Here is a 16222-nt window from a genome sequence, read left to right on the forward strand (position 1 = left end):
TAGTCTTTCTGGGCACGAACGAACTTCTGTTTTTTTTTTTTTTTTCGTCTAAGTTAATGAATGTCAAGAGCTTTTGACATTCTCTGAAGAACATGCATTTCATATATTCTAGCCTGCATCATCATCATTATTATCATCAGCATCATAATCATCATCATCGTCATGCAAGCTACATTATTCACACTTTAAAATATTGCAACAGAAATCGCTTCATAACAGCACACACGTAAAAACACATTATGCGATGACCCACACCTAACACACGCAGGTTTTAAAGACTAAGCTTTGGTTTTGTGTGTGTGTGTGTGTGTGTGTGTGTGTGTGTGTGTGTGAGAGAGAGAGAGAGAGAGAGAGAGAGAGAGAGAGAGAGAGAGAGAGAGAGAGAGAGAGAGAGAGAGAGAAAACGTATACATACCGGTAATTGTTTGAGGAAATGAGAAGGCGAAGAGGGCCAAAAAGAAAGTGAATGGATAATATAAGAGAATTGGTAAATAAACAGAGTATGGACATTTATACACTACTTTTGCCACTGTTAACTTACCTTTATATGCTAAGGTCAGGTTAGCTACTAAATAAGGCTGTCATTACTTCAGATGTTTGGTCATATTCTGGTCAGGGTTATGTCACAATCAATTATAGCTGCCATTATTTTGATAAGGCTAGTTTACGGTTTATAAGTTATGTAAGGGAGTCGACAACCATCACTCAAATTTTGATAGAGTTAAGTTACATTATGAAATGTGTTATGATCTATTTAGGTTAGTTACCGTCTGAGTACGAATATCTTGCGGTTTCGACAGGATTAGGTCACGATTCCATTGTGTGTCATCTAATATAGATTAGGATAGTCCTGGGTTAGGTAAGGTTAGATAAAGTTATGGTACGTTAAGTTTGGGCACGTTAGGTTAAGTCAGACTAGGTTAGATTAAGCTGCGTCTATTAAACTAGGTCATATCATTTTAGGATAGGCCTATAAATTTGATTAGGTAAGATTAAGCTCTTTCCATTATTCTTCATGCTAGGTCTGTTAAGCTATGTTAAGTTAGGTTAGGTTAAATTACAGTAGTTAGGTCCATTATATTAGGCTAAGTTAGACTTGGTTGGGTTCATTACATTAGGTTAGACTATGTAAGTTTCATTAGAATTGGTTAGGTTAGACTAAGCTCTATTAAGTTAGGCTAGGTTAGGTTAGGCTAAAATCATTAGGTTAGCTTAGCTCAAGCAAGGTCAATTACTTTGGATAGATTCATTAGGCTGTGTTACGTGGACAAATGTCTTTTCGTTTTAGAGTTCACGAATGTAGCAGCAGACGTACACTACAGTACATGGATGGTGGTGACGATATTCTTCATTAAACTGCCGCACACGTTCTTTTTCCCCCCGCCAAAGTCTTCCTGCCCTTTGTATTCCACATCACCTATGACGTCTTCATCATTTCATCATATCAGTGACACCTGTTTCTGGTTTTCATGTGTGTGTGTGTGTGTGTGTGTGTGTGTGTGTGTGTGTGTGTGTGTGTGTGTGTGTGTGTGTGTGATAACATTCAGTCCTTCGTACGTTCGTCTCCTACGATAACCAAGTGAGGCGACGCTACTCTTCGACTATCAGGTATTTGTTTCTCCTTCTATCTTGCTTGGCAGTTGATGACACTCTGAACAGGGGTGATATCACACATGTTTGTATTTCCTTACGTACGCTCTGACACTGGCTCCTCCCAACCGTGTCGGTGCCTGATAATGGCTGCTTTAACGAAGTTCGCGTGTTGTACCGCGGGGCAAAAACTAATCAACATATGAGGTTGATGGTTTTGGAAATGAGCACTGCAGTCCATATAGTTCGGTAGGGTTGTATGGCTTAAGAGCGAAGATATATAAGTCGGAACTGTCTACTTTGGCGAATCATCGTCTGTAGAAATGTAATTCAAAGCAGGATTAATTATCATATTCTAATATTTGCTACTCTCTAAAATGGATATACAAATAAACACAATACTTCATATTGGGCATTACGTTTTCTTGTGGTCAACAGTATGTTATACGTGGGAAGGTTGTTGAACCTCCTAACAGAATTATTCAAACGCCTAACTCGGTAACTTGTACATTCCTCTCTTGTTGAATTATCTATTTTTTCCCCCCGATCAATCACACGAATCGTACTTGATATTAACTCTCTCATAGTAATGTTATTCAATATTTTGCTAAAGCTAACGCCAAACAGTTTTATTTTCCTAGAGTGAGTCACTGGGGCTTGAAAAGAGTCAATGCTGTCACCATTAACCCTGTCATGGTAGGAACAACTCGCCAGAAGGTTAAAATCAGCCGAAGTTGATCTACGGAATCCCGGAAAACTAACCACTCGGTATCAGAGAGAGAAAAAAAAAAAAACATAAAAGGGGCAAACTTAAAACTTGGGTTAGAATAAAGATGTATCTGTTTGTTTATCGATCTCTTTCCATCGACTTGACCCGCATCTTATCACGGGAGGTCTAGAGAAGAGAACCACCGGTATTTCTGTCCCTAGCGAGCAACGATCCCCCTGGCGGACAGCGTTTGTTGTCTCAGTCTTCCCCTGAAAATGGAATCAGGATATTATATGTGAATAGGGACCAGGGAAATAAATAGTCCTTTCCCAAGACACTACACCGTCCTCCTGAAATCCTCCATGTGTTCCATAACCATGCCCTTCCACACTGACCCTGATTTACCTTCTCATCCCAGCCATCCTATCCCAATTAACATTTTTCCCGAGGATGGTGCATTTGGGAATTTTCTCAGACTAATGCCAGAAGATGTTGTTCAGCTGAGAGAAATTTTGGTAGCTAAAGTCCTCAAAAACTCTCTCGAAATACTTTCCCGTGCTAGTAGACCCCTAGAAAAGGGTTGTCTGTGACATGGTAATTCTTGGTCATTCGAATTTCTCATTACAACCGAAATGTGTGCATATAATTATTACAGATTTTTAAGGTTTTTCTTTCCTCTTTTTTTTGTCTGTCCATTTACCATATATTCTACAGCTGATTCCGAACCGTGAAAGATGAATTAGATGTTTAACTAAGTTACCGGCCCGAGAGCGCCCGATTTCGAATAGTGATGTGGGCAGCTGGCGTCACTTGACTCAGATTTCGATCCAGCTTTTGTGACTTTGAAGGTAAAATGATTAACTAAGGTAAACATCTACATGAGGTAACTGTGATAACCTGGTTCATACGGTGGCTTTGAATCAAGTTTATTGAATAAATAGCTAACCACAGAATCAAAGGGCAGTTAAGGAGATGAGCACCACAGCTAAGCGCTTCAAGGCCCTTGCACTCACATTTACCTTTATTATTGCGACCTTTGATTACTGTTTTTTTTTCTTAACTTTTCATGATCAGAAAAACTAATATTCTATTCCATCTCACGCCAAACGATTTTATTTAGCTGGGTGTGAGTTACAGCAGCGAGAGAATGCCAACGTTTTCTCTGCTTCATTTTCTGGATCCTGCTCTTTCTATTTTTATTCTTAGTAATATGGTAAGGGGGATGGTGGTGGTGGTGATGGTGGTGGTGGTGGTGATGATGTAGAAAAATCATATCACTGATTTTCTTAGTTATTCTATTGAGGCTACTATCAGACGAGTTCTCAAATTGATAACACCCGCATAGGACTTGATTCACCTGAGAGAAAGTTTGATAGTCACAGAGTCCTTTTTTTTATCCTCATTTCCATTAAATTCAGGAACCTGACTCACGAACCGGTTTACGATCAGTTTCCTCTCGTAATTAAACTATTGATCTGCAGGAAGAACAAAGAACATGATAAGTTACTGCAGTCTCGTTTCCCTGTCGTTCCCGTGAAATGAACAATAGCTCATGAGAATTTTCTTTTCGTAACCAGGATTTGTTTGGCAGAAATACAAGAGACATTGGATATTTCTTCCTTTTCCTTGTCCTTCACGCAGACAGAAGTTGCGTCCATGGTGCCACCTCTCCATGCCTTCCCTCGTGCTACACGGGCATCTGGTAGCGCTCATGACTGGAATGTCACTCAACCATATTGCAGAACTTCTGCCTATCAGAATTCTTTCATTCCCCGAACTGCATCTCTTTGGAACTCGCTTCCCCAGAGTTGTTTTCCTCCAAATTTCAACCTACAACTGTTCAAGACTAACTGTTACAGATATTTTATGAACAGAGGACACCAGTAATCTGGTGTATGGATTATTTTTTTTTTCCATTTGTTTTTCCTTCCTCCGTTCTGTTATTTAAAAAAAAAAAAAAAAAAAAAAAAAGACAAATCATTAGGTTACTAAATGTAGTTGATCATATCTCAGTTTAGCCAAAACAGTTTCTTTTATTCGTTTCCCGTCTTCCACTGTGTTTCAGCTTATTAAACTCTCTCTCTCTCTCTCTCTCTCTCTCTCTCTCTCTCTCTGTGTGCGTGTGTGTGTGTGTGTGTGTGTGTGTGTGTGTGTGTGTGTGTGTGTGTGTGTGTGTGTGTGTTCCTGCTTCTGATGCTTAGTTGTTTTCCTTATATTCCATTTCATCATCATCGTCATTATTACATCTTCCCATTATTCCCCTGTTGATCGCCCTGCTGTGTTCCTCTCAGATGATTCCTGTCCTCTCCTCTGTCCCGAACATAAAAAGAATGTGTAATTACGGTAGATGTTACGGCCCGTCATATGTACATCACTAGTGTGCAGTATCTGTTCAAAACCCAACAAGTGCAACCATGTATTATTCATGCACATTTTATGCAAAGGCACGATAGGCAGATGGCCTTCTTGGAATACAGGTATGCCGCCCCCAGCTTATTCATCTTTCCTTTACCACCCACCCCCATCTTTATTCTAAAGGCTAAAGCGGAAAATAAAAACATTGGTGTCACTATGAGCTATGACTTGGAAAAAGTTGTACCACAGCTGCTACTACTGGATACAGGTTGCCTCAAAAAGTGTGACTAATGATAAAAATTGTACTACAACCAACATCAAGACCAGTTTACCTCTAAACCTGTAACTGCAAACAAAACTGTATGACATCCACCACCAGTAACAGGCTGCCTCAGAAAGCGTGACTTTGTACACAAAGTGTGCGGAAGCACCCATTTTGAAAAAAGTATCGCTCACAGCAAACGTAGTGAACAAAGGCTTAATAAATATGTAAATAAATAAACAAACAAGAAGCGGTGCCAATGAACAGCAAACTCGTCCCCGGCAGTCATTTTAATGCTGACGCATAAACGCAATAGGATATCTAGTCAAAAATGTCACCTATCAAGTTTCGAGTAAATCGGGTGAAAATTGATGATTTTATGTCCGGTTAAAATTTAGACCCGATCCGCTAGTTGGGAGGTGACCCCCCCTCATGTAATAAGGCATGTAATAGATTGAAAGATGCACCTTTAGGTTTTGGTTTCATATCGATTTCACGACATTGAGAGGAGTTACGGCGAAAAAACGATTTTTACACGTCTCTTTTTTTTTTTTTTTTTTTTTTTTTTTTTTAAAGTTTTTGGGGCATACAACCTAAGCCTTGGCCCAGTTAGGCCCAAAATTTAATCAGGTGGTCAGGTCACAGCCCATCATCCCTGTAATTTTAGTCAAAATCACACAAGTAGTTTTCCCGTAAAGTTGTTAACAGACAGGCAGACAAACAGAGAAACAAACAGACAAACCGAGTGAAAACAATACCCATCCCCGAGCCCCTCCGGGGACGGGTTTCCTCCTCTATAGTAATTACTACTGCTGAGGTTGAGTGTTACTGAAAATACGGTCACCATAAACCTTTTCGTGGTATGGGGTATCCCTAGTACTCTTTTCCAGCTTAAAAGCAAATCAGCTGAGAGTTACGTCATAGGAGCCTGTGTGTACATACAGTCACAATTAATCTTCTTTTGGTCTGGATTTTTAATGTTCTTTTTCGGTGTTATTCTCCTGTTAGACCATAATCCGTCTGTTTCTTTGGGGGTTGTTCTGCAGTTCTGTCTCCTGTGTGCAAACAATTTTTCCAATGAAGCTTCAGTAAATATATATATATATATATATATATATATATATATATATATATATATATATATATATATATATATATATATATACAGGGTGTAACGCGACGTATGACAAAAACTTACACCAATGATCTATCATGTAATTCTGAGTATATTTTGTTCTATAAACATATGCTCTCTGCGACCCCAGTTCAGTACCCAGCATTCGGCTGTTTTGTGTAAAAGCTCGTCTCTTGCATGTGCCATTGGGTGAGAGCTTCGCAGGGCGACGGGAGACGAGTATTATTAGCTTATACTGTACTATACATAAAAATCCCATACCCTATCAGTACACACGAGTTTTAAGAAGAAACTTTACGTAGTCTATTGATTCTTTAACATCGTCATGCATTCATGCGATTCTTTTGCACATATCGACAGTAATTAAGGATTAGATTCAAATTTTATGGCTTGCAAGGGAGTAGGGAGGGAGGGAGGACAGGCTGGTGTGTTGTTGCCAGTTTTATAATATTTGGTTTGTAGGATGTTGCTACCACCATTAACATAACACCCACAGCTCATTCAGTGAAGGGACATTACCGTACGGAGTGTCTAGCATCACTTTAAGTCAGGAGTAATATTATTATTCATAACAATTTTTCTGCTGCAAGTAAACGTGGCACCTTTTTTTTCATTTGCTGACGTGAGAACAGTGATACAGGATTGCCAATGTAACGACTATGTTGCTAGACCTATTTTCTTGCTTCTACTTGCGGCACTAACATCTGGCAACATGATATCTAGCTACATTCTGGATATTTTTGCCATTTTTAGGTGATATTCTAGAGATTTTATCGTATTTTCTAGCGATGTTTTGCAGTGTTTATTATCTGACATTCTAGCAAGTTTTCAGGACTAAACTAGCGAGACTGATAAGAACTTGGCAACCCTGCGTCCACTGTCATTTGAACGGGAACATTTGCAGGGGAGGCACATACTTTACATACTATTCTCAGCGTTCTGTTGTTCACCGGGTTCAGCTTCACATGTTCATGAATCAGCATGCCACGTACGTACAGCAATGAAGAATATGTAGATATCGTGTATTTTTTTTACGGATTCTGCGATGATGAGCTGCAGAGAGGAACACAGGTGGAGATACCCAATGGCGCCACGTTTACTTGCAGCAGAAAAATTGTGATTAATAAAATTCTTCCTGACTTAAAGTGAGGCTAATCTCCTTTTAGAATAACGTTTTTTCAGTAAATGAGCTGTGGGTGTTATGATAATGCTGGAAGCAACATCCTACAAACCAAATATTACAAAACTGGCAACAACACACCAGCCTGTCCTCTCTCCCTTGCAAGCCATAAAATTTGAATCTAATCCTTAATTACAGTCGATATGTGCAAAAGAATTGCATGAATGCATGACGATGTTAAAGAATCAATAGACTACGTAAAGTTTCTTCTTAAAACTCGTGTGTACTGATAGGGTATGGGATTTTTATGTATAGTACAGTATAAGCTAATAATACTCGTCTCCCGTCGCCCTGCGAAGCTCTCACCCAATGGCACATGCAAGAGACGAGCTTTTACACAAAACAGCCGAATGCTGGGTACTGAACTGGGGTCGCAGAGAGCATATGTTTATAGAACAAAATATACTCAGAATTACATGATAGATCATTGGTGTAAGTTTTTGTCATACGTCGCGTTACACCCTGTATATATATATATATATATATATATATATATATATATATATAATGAAGCCAGTCGGCAGCCTGTACGATAGTCATGTGCTATACTCGAATTAATCATCGGTTGCGATGCTTGCAACTCAGTTACACCAGAGCCTCTGTGAGCAACCGGTGTTCTCTCACTCCTGCTCTTGTTTTTCCTGGAAAGTGGGGCCTATGGCTAAGATAACGTTGGTTATTTGTTCTGGTTGGTTAGGATATTATTGAGGTCAGCATAGCATAATGCTTAAATTGTCAGAAATTCAGAAAAGGGGAGGTGATAATATCTCAGTAATTGGTCATTTCCGACGGAAATGCAGGTAAAAATTTAAAGAATCAAAATAAAAAAAAAAGGAAAACATTAAGCGTCATGTCGAGTAGGAGCTGAAACGAGAAAATTGACGTGCATTACCTACCTTATAATAAAGATTTTGTTCAACTAAGAGCGGTTCCTATGAGGCTAAAGTAAACAGAATAAATCAAGGCAAAAACTTAGGGTTCTCTCAAGAAATAGTCCATTCGATAAGAAAGAAGACATAAAACAAGAACATAATCCTTAAGCATACAAGAGCACCCCTAACAATATTGTGCCCAGGCATACGATTACACCATTATTACGTATCACAAAGAAAAAAATAATAATATTTGTAAAATCAGATTCCTCACAACCCTGCTCTTTTCTAGCGCATCCATCTTCTCTTATCCGGCAAATGAGGCAAAGCAGGAGGCTTCAAGAGCTTCAGAGAATTCAAAGCAGCTTTGTGAACAGCCGGTATTACCCCCTGCACGGTGATGACTTTTTCGTCTGGCTTATTCTTCTTTTAGACGTTTTTTTTTTTTTCTTTTTTTTTTTTTACACATTAGGAGAGATATTTCGAATGGGGGGATAGGACATAGTGCTTATTAACCCCTCAAGTACGAGAGAGTTTTCCTTAGCTTCATAGATTCATCCGAAGATGATTAACGCCGGATCGGGAAGCTTCAGGGATTCTGAGATTTAGAAGCAGGAAGTGCAGTCTGCGAGGAAGAGTATCGCTGAGGGAAAGGGATATAAGTCACTAATCGATGTTGAAAATTTAAATAAGTTTTGACTTACAGTATTAAAGTCTTAAATTTTTACTTTATTCCGGCGTACGTCCCCAAACTTAGAAAACGAGATTTATATGCTTCCTCTTCAAACAGTACACAGCGAGAAATAATCACTATATGAATGCTGAATTTGTACTGTCTTCCTCTGAGAGAAAAAATGACCCTTGCCCCTTTACAATGAATATCTATCTATCTATCTATCTATATATATATATATATATATATATATATATATATATATATATCATCTCATCAGCCGTTTGAGTGTCCACCGCAAGACCGGCCTATCCCAACCGAAGTGGGGACGATACAGCCAACGTATCTCTACCAAGAGGCTTAGGCTTAGGCTGTCTGGTAGAGATTGTATATAGGGTGAGAAGTGCTTGTAATTGTAACTGTAGTGCTGGAGTGGCTTTGGATGTGTGTGTAGTTTGTGAACCAAGTGCAATCGGCCCGCGCAAGCCGATTGGGTGCAAGCATACTTTACAGTATGCGACACTGGTTCCACCACAGCACCCCTTGTGTCCGCCAATGCAGTACGTGGCCAGAAGAACGCTCCCAAAGTTTATTACCCTGGCGGGGCGCGAACCCTCGTTCTTCAGTGTACGAAAACGCACACTTTACCACTATTCCACAGAGGCTCCCATATATATATATATATATATATCCTCGGAACTTAGTTAACCCAACCTCTTCCTTCTGCACCTCTTAGCTTGCACAATGGATTTATTATGAATTAAAATATAAGAACAAGCTTAGCCTAACTACCAATCATGATTAATTATATATATATATATATATCCTCGGAACTTAGTTAACCCAACCTCTTCCTTCTGCACCTCTTAGCTTGCACAATGGATTTATTATGAATTAAAATAAAAGAACAAGCTTAGCCTAACTACCAATCATGATTAATTAAAAAAAAAAGTTTGTTCAAACTGAGAACAAGCTTATCTACCAGTCATGATTAATATCCGAAAAAGTTCGTGCCCACTAAGAACATGCAACTGAAGTGAGTATATGGCAAAATGAAACACGATTTTAAACTTAATCGAGTTCAAAAGAGAAGAACTGTAAACCTATTAATTAAAGCAAAATGAATTTTTACGTTACAAGAATCGCAAGCATGTAAATTCACTCACTCACACAATCAAGCTAGCTAATACTCTTAAACCTGGAAAACACAAAGAAAATGCTGGTATTTGGAAATATGGAGGGCAGAGCTGCTCGATGTTGCGCTGCTCTGTCCTGAACTTCCATCACTTGGGCTGCCAACATCGAGGACGAGGTCAAGAACTGCAAGGAAACTAGGTGATTTGCTGGTCACAGTTCTCTCACACTGCTCTTCATTTCCATTTCTTGGGACTGCCCATCACTAATTAACAACAGCGAGTGGAGAGGTTTGGCACTGCACAGCTAAAATGACCCACAGATCGAGACGTGAAGGGCCTCCAGGAATCACTTCTTGCACTGTCCTGCGATTCATCCGTCCGTGGGAGCTCTCCCTCTCGAAGAAACTACAGTGGGTAGAGATGTATGGCGTCGCAGAACTGCAATGACCTGCGGATCGAGACATGGGGTGTCGCTGGGAATCTTCACACTGTCCTGCTGTACGTCTCTCCATGCTGGTTGTCCCTCTCCAACTGACTGTTTCTTATGCCAGCAGGCTTGATACATGAGAGATAGGTGTGGCTCCCTGCCCCGACACTTATGGGTGTGTGTGAAAGGTATATGCATAATAATAATACTCAACGATACACTAACATCGTGCATAGAAAATCTGTTAAAATGGGAGTGCTGTCGAGGGATGGTTAGCTGAGCGAATTACACTGTGTTTTCCTCTAATATCCATGGTCTCTCACAATAATAATAATAATAATAATAATAATAATAATAACAATAATTATAATAATAATAATAATGCAGTGTTGCGAAATCGTGACATTACGCCCCATTAAAAAGACATTTTACTCTGGAAAATTGACAGAAGCAAAATATATCTATACTCGTACATTTATAGAAGAGTGGCATTGTTTGTTTGTTTGTTTGTCCTTCCATCACACCCAAACGAAGGGCCAGAGACCCTCAGACCCACATATATTCTGAATCAGGGTGCCCCAAGGATGGTTCTAGCAGGGTTAAAATTCAGATCTGGGTCATTTGAGGTCACCGGTAAAGTGTACGCTTTTTTGGCCGAGGCAACGCCGGGTACTCCTGCAGTCCGATTTTTGGCATGGAGACTCGCATGACCTTCTGTTCGGACGTAGTCTATGTGAGGTTGACCTCCGAGGTCATTTGCGGTCACCAGTCAGAGGTCATTTGAGATAACCTGTAATAGTAAAAAAGTGCACGTAAATACTGTGCATTAGTCCAAAAGCTGAAAGAGAAAGTTCCTGGACCTCTTATAATCCCTCTTCAGAAGTATAAGAGGTTCATGATCTTTCTGGAGTAGAAAGAAAGAGTGAACTAGAACAAATTGTATTAGAGTATTTTCGTTTTTTATCTGCAATCATCCTGAATCGCTGGGTACGCCTGCTAGTATATATATATATATATATATATATATATATATATATATATATATATATATATATATATATATATATATATATATATATATATATATATATATAAGATTGCAGATAAAAAACGAAAATACTCTAATACAATTTGTTCTAGTTCAATCATTCTTTCTACTCCAGAAAGATCATGAACCTCTTATACTTTTGAAGAGGGATTATATATATATATTGGAGCCTCTGTGGTACAGTGGTAAAGTGTGCGTTTCGCACACGGGTGAGCCAGGGTTCGCTCCCCGCCAGGATAATAAACTTTGGGAGTGTTCACCCGGCCACGTATTGCATTGGCGTACACCAGGGGTGCTGTGGTTGAACCAGTGTCGCTTACTATAAAATATGCTTGCACCCAGGCGGCTTGCGCGGGCCGATTACACTTGGTTGACAGACTACAAACACATCCAAAGCCACTACAATTACACTAACATGCACTTCTCACCCTACATACAATCTGTACTAGATAGCCTAAGCCACTTGGTAGAGATACATTGGCTGTATCGTCCCGACTTCAGGTCGAGATAGGCCGGTCCTGCAGTGGATACTCAAACGGTTGATGATGATGATGATGATATATATATTATGCGAGGAAGAGGAACCAAAGGCCACGAGCCCGCAAAATTGTTCCTTCCAAGAGTAAAACAAAATACAAGAAAGAGCCAAATTCAAGATCCTATCATTTCGAGATGCCTGGACACACTGCGTTTAAAAGACTGGAGATCATAGGAAGCAGGAAATCAGACAAAGGGAGACAGTTCCAGAGCTGAACTATTGCATAAATGAAGGACTGGGAGTAACAGTTAACTCTTACATTAGGAGTTGGACAGAAAAGGGATGAGAGTTTGCTGCTAGACGGGTGCTACGCGCATGTCGTAGAGGTGGAGGAATGCATGCAGACAGTTCAGAGGAGCAGTGACCATTCAAATAGTGATAGAAAAGAGATAAAGATGCAACAGTGCAGCGAAGAAACAGAGGTTGAAGGGAGTCAGTAAGAGGAGGAGAGATAATGAGACGAAAAGCCTTTGACTCCACCCTTTTGAGAAGAGCTGTATGTGGGGAGCCTCCCCACACATGAGAGTTGTACTCCACACAGGGGAGGATAAAACCCCCTGTATAGAGTCAACAATTGTGCAGGGATAAAGAAGGAACGGAGTCGGCTTAGCACACCTAATCTCTTGGAAGCAGATTTTACAAGAGATATAATATGATCACACACGATTCACAGTATGACATATGTACTACCCTGCAACAGGACAAAATCATTGTCATCAGTGACCGTAAAAAACTCATGTAAATGTTAATGACCGTAAGCTTGAGAGACTAAAGCTCCGTGACGATGGTGAAAAATCCTTTACTCAGGTCAAACTGAGCGAAAGTTTGCTACAATTACTTTAACAACTAACTGTTATGTAGTGTGGTGTATGCAGCGCACGGTGTAGGTGCGACAATTGTAGCGTAACTGTATCACTGTGCAAAATTGTGTAATTCAAATTAATAGCAATGTGGAGATGAGAGGGCAGAGAAGTGTTGGCAGGGCGCAGTGGAGACAATCAGCTGACCCGCACGGCAGGACTGCTACACTCGTCAACTGTACCTGTGAAATAAATCTTGGTGGAGCATTAATAGTGTCAATGTGACAAAACTTCCTGTACCAAATTATAATCAACCCCTTCCTATTAGTCCACATAATTATATGCTAACAGCAAACTCAGGCTGAGATTCAGCTGCCAGCCAAAGGTTCATTTATATGATGTAGCCATTAAATCTTATTTGAGAGAGGATAGTGTTTGGAAACTCCCTGTACTGTTGTTTGCAGATGATACTGTGTTGTTGAGTGAAGACGAAGGGGAGCTGCAAGGCTTGGTGGATGAGTTTGGGAGAGTGTGTAAGAAACGGAATCTAAAGGTGAATGTAGGGAAGAGTAAAGTGATGGTCTTTGAGAGGGGTGAAGTCAGTGAATGTACAGCGAGGTTGGATGGTGAGGAATTGGAAAATGTGAGTATGCTTAAGTACTTGGGTAGTGTGATGAGTAAGGATGGAGGTTTGGAGGGTGAAGTGCTTGAAAGGGTACAGCAGGGAAGAAAGGTTGCTGGTTCTTTGAAAGCAGTGATAAGAAACAGGGAAGTGAGCATGGAAGTGAAAAAGTTACTACATGACAGTATTGTGATATCAACTCTAACGTATGGAAGTGAAGCTTGGACGTTGTTGGAAGGACACAAGTCAAGAGTGAGGGCAGTGGAAATGAGTTATTTAAGAGGAGCCTGTGGAGTCACATGGAGAGACAGGCTGACGAATGAGGATATAAAGGAGCGTTGTGGTGTGGATGTGGATGTGATAGGAAGCGTTATGAGGAACACACTGAGGTGGTTTGGCCATGTGGAGAGGATGGAGGGTGAAAGACTGACGAAGATAGTGTATGTGAGTGAGGTGGAGGGGGGAAGAGGGAGGGGGAGTCCGAGGATGGGATGGAGGGATGGGATGGAGAGGTATATGAGAGAGGGGGGTGTGAGTTGGGAGCAGGGCAGTGAAATAGCGGGGGACAGGGCGACTTGGAGGCGATTTGTTTGTTGCCACCCCAAACGGGATTGAGGCGTCTGGCAATAGATAGATAGAGATAGTATATTGTTTACCAGGAAACGTGCTAGTTCTTGCGTTGACATATTGCCTAGAAGGGGAGCTGCAAGGCTTGGTGGATGAGTTTGGGAGAGCGTGGGGGAGGCGGTGGCTGAATCGGTAGAGAGGCGGCATGCAGTCCTGATGGACCCAGGATCGAATCCCGGCTGGAGCAGGAAACAGTTTTGAATTTCCTAAAAAGCAGACTTTCCTGATCTACCAGATGGCCCGCCGACATGTAAAAGTACCCCTGCTAATACCAGTACACCAGTCCTGTATGAGACAGCCCTAGCATGTATTCAATATGGACGGTGGGTGTTAGTGCCGAAGTGGTGACATGTGGAGGTATAGGAGGACTACTGGGCCTTGGGATAGGCCACTGTCCCCAAAAAATAGGCCCTGAGCCTCTGCCCAGAGTCGGACACGTAAAAAAAAAAAAAAATTGTTTCCTGGTTAAACCCTGTATCTCTGTTAAATGGAGAACTAGGAGTTCCCTGGTTAATGCATTGGCACCGTGTGGATATGAGGGGTGGAAGTCCAGAGCCTTGCCTGGTGTTTTCAAGGGAGACAGCAGTCGGTCAGTCCCCAGCTCCCTCTCTCCACTGCAAGACCATGCTTCAGATCAGCTGATCCTCCCCCTGCAGCATCAACCCCTGGTATATTAAAAGGATCACGGCGGGTGCCAGTTAACTAACAGGGCCCTCAGTAACCCATAGCCCATCACAGGTTGAAAAGGAGGTAGTGTTACTGTAACCCTAGGCTATCTGTGCATATGCTCTTAGTCTCTGTACTGTCTGCCAGTATTTGTCTACACACTCATTCATCCTACTACTTTACACTTACAACTACTATAGGTACACTGGAAAATCCCTATGCAAACCCAGGCAGGTCGCATTTTCACACCCAGTGCAGGTGTGAACACTCATGTGGACAAGCTGGCGTCAGCGATAGCACCACATGGTAATTCAAACACAGCCTCTGAATGTCTTTGCAAGTTTCTCGAGCTTCCCCCTTAATCTACGGTACATATGTATATGCAGGTCCAGGACGAAACATGTCCTGTGGAACCAACAGGCGAAACATCAGGTTTGCACCCAAACTGTCACTGCCCTCTATCTCAAATGGCTCAGAGATTATGGGCATGGATTTCAATGGTGCAGGACAGACATGCCTTTGGCCAGTGGTATATTGACACACGTTACAGGAACGCACAAGCCTATACATTTCATATTCCATTCCTGGCCAGAAAAAGTCAGCGTTGATACAGTCATAGGATTTCTTTTGGCCCATGTGACCTTCCAGCAGTGAATAATGATCCATTTCGAACACTGCTCGGTGGTACTTCACAGAAATGACAAACTGCATTCAAACCTCTCCTTGAGGTGTTTGTGACTCACATACAGCCATCCTCGTTTGCAAAGGAACCTGGCATGACCTCCCTGTGAATGTTTGATCACGTTACCCTTCAGTTTCTTTAGCACTATGGCAAGTGTCGGGTCGGACTGTTGTTCCTGGACAACATCTTGACTACAAATCAAACTGCAGAACTTCAATGGTCAACGGGATGGCACAGTTTGGAGCCTTGACCATGGCTAGTGTTACTGCAGCAGCCATAGTCTGTGTAGCAACTTCCACGGTGCAGCTATTTTTGATTCCATTAATGTTCCCCATTATTAGGTCAAACAGAGGTTCTGGCATGACATCTGCCAATGTTGAATCTGTGTAAAAAGATGCTGCCTGGATAAATGCCTCTGGAAACAATCTCACTGATCTGTAGATCAATAAACCTCATATCCTTGGCTTCCTGTATAAACAGGTTAGAAGACATGGTGCTAACTCATACTGAGTGGACTAAAGAAAATATTGAGAAGAAAATCGTGAAGCAGCAGGTCAAGGGAGAAAAGTACTGAAAAAGAATCAACGTATGAACTGTGCTGTTTCGCAGTCAAATGTTAATAACTCAAAAGTTGACAGTATAGGTACAGGCTGGTGGTGACCAGTTTACGTTAGTTAAACTAGTAAACACGAAAAAGGAATCCACAAACAATTGGGGAAAGACTGTCACAATAGTTAATAAGGCAGGGATAGTGACCTGTTAAACAATATCCACCAGAACGCTAGTGCCTGTAAAATTTAATCATAACAAACAAGTAGCTACGAGTGAATGAGTTTCTTACTATTTCATTTCTTTAAAGCTAGGAGTTAAAATCCTAGTGAGGTCACCACTTGTCACGGG

This window comes from Coenobita brevimanus, chromosome 21 (genome assembly GCF_032717465.1).
Source record: "Coenobita brevimanus isolate Jiangsu-jjx chromosome 21, ASM3271746v2, whole genome shotgun sequence".
In the NCBI taxonomy this organism is placed as follows: Eukaryota; Metazoa; Arthropoda; class Malacostraca; order Decapoda; family Coenobitidae; genus Coenobita; species Coenobita brevimanus.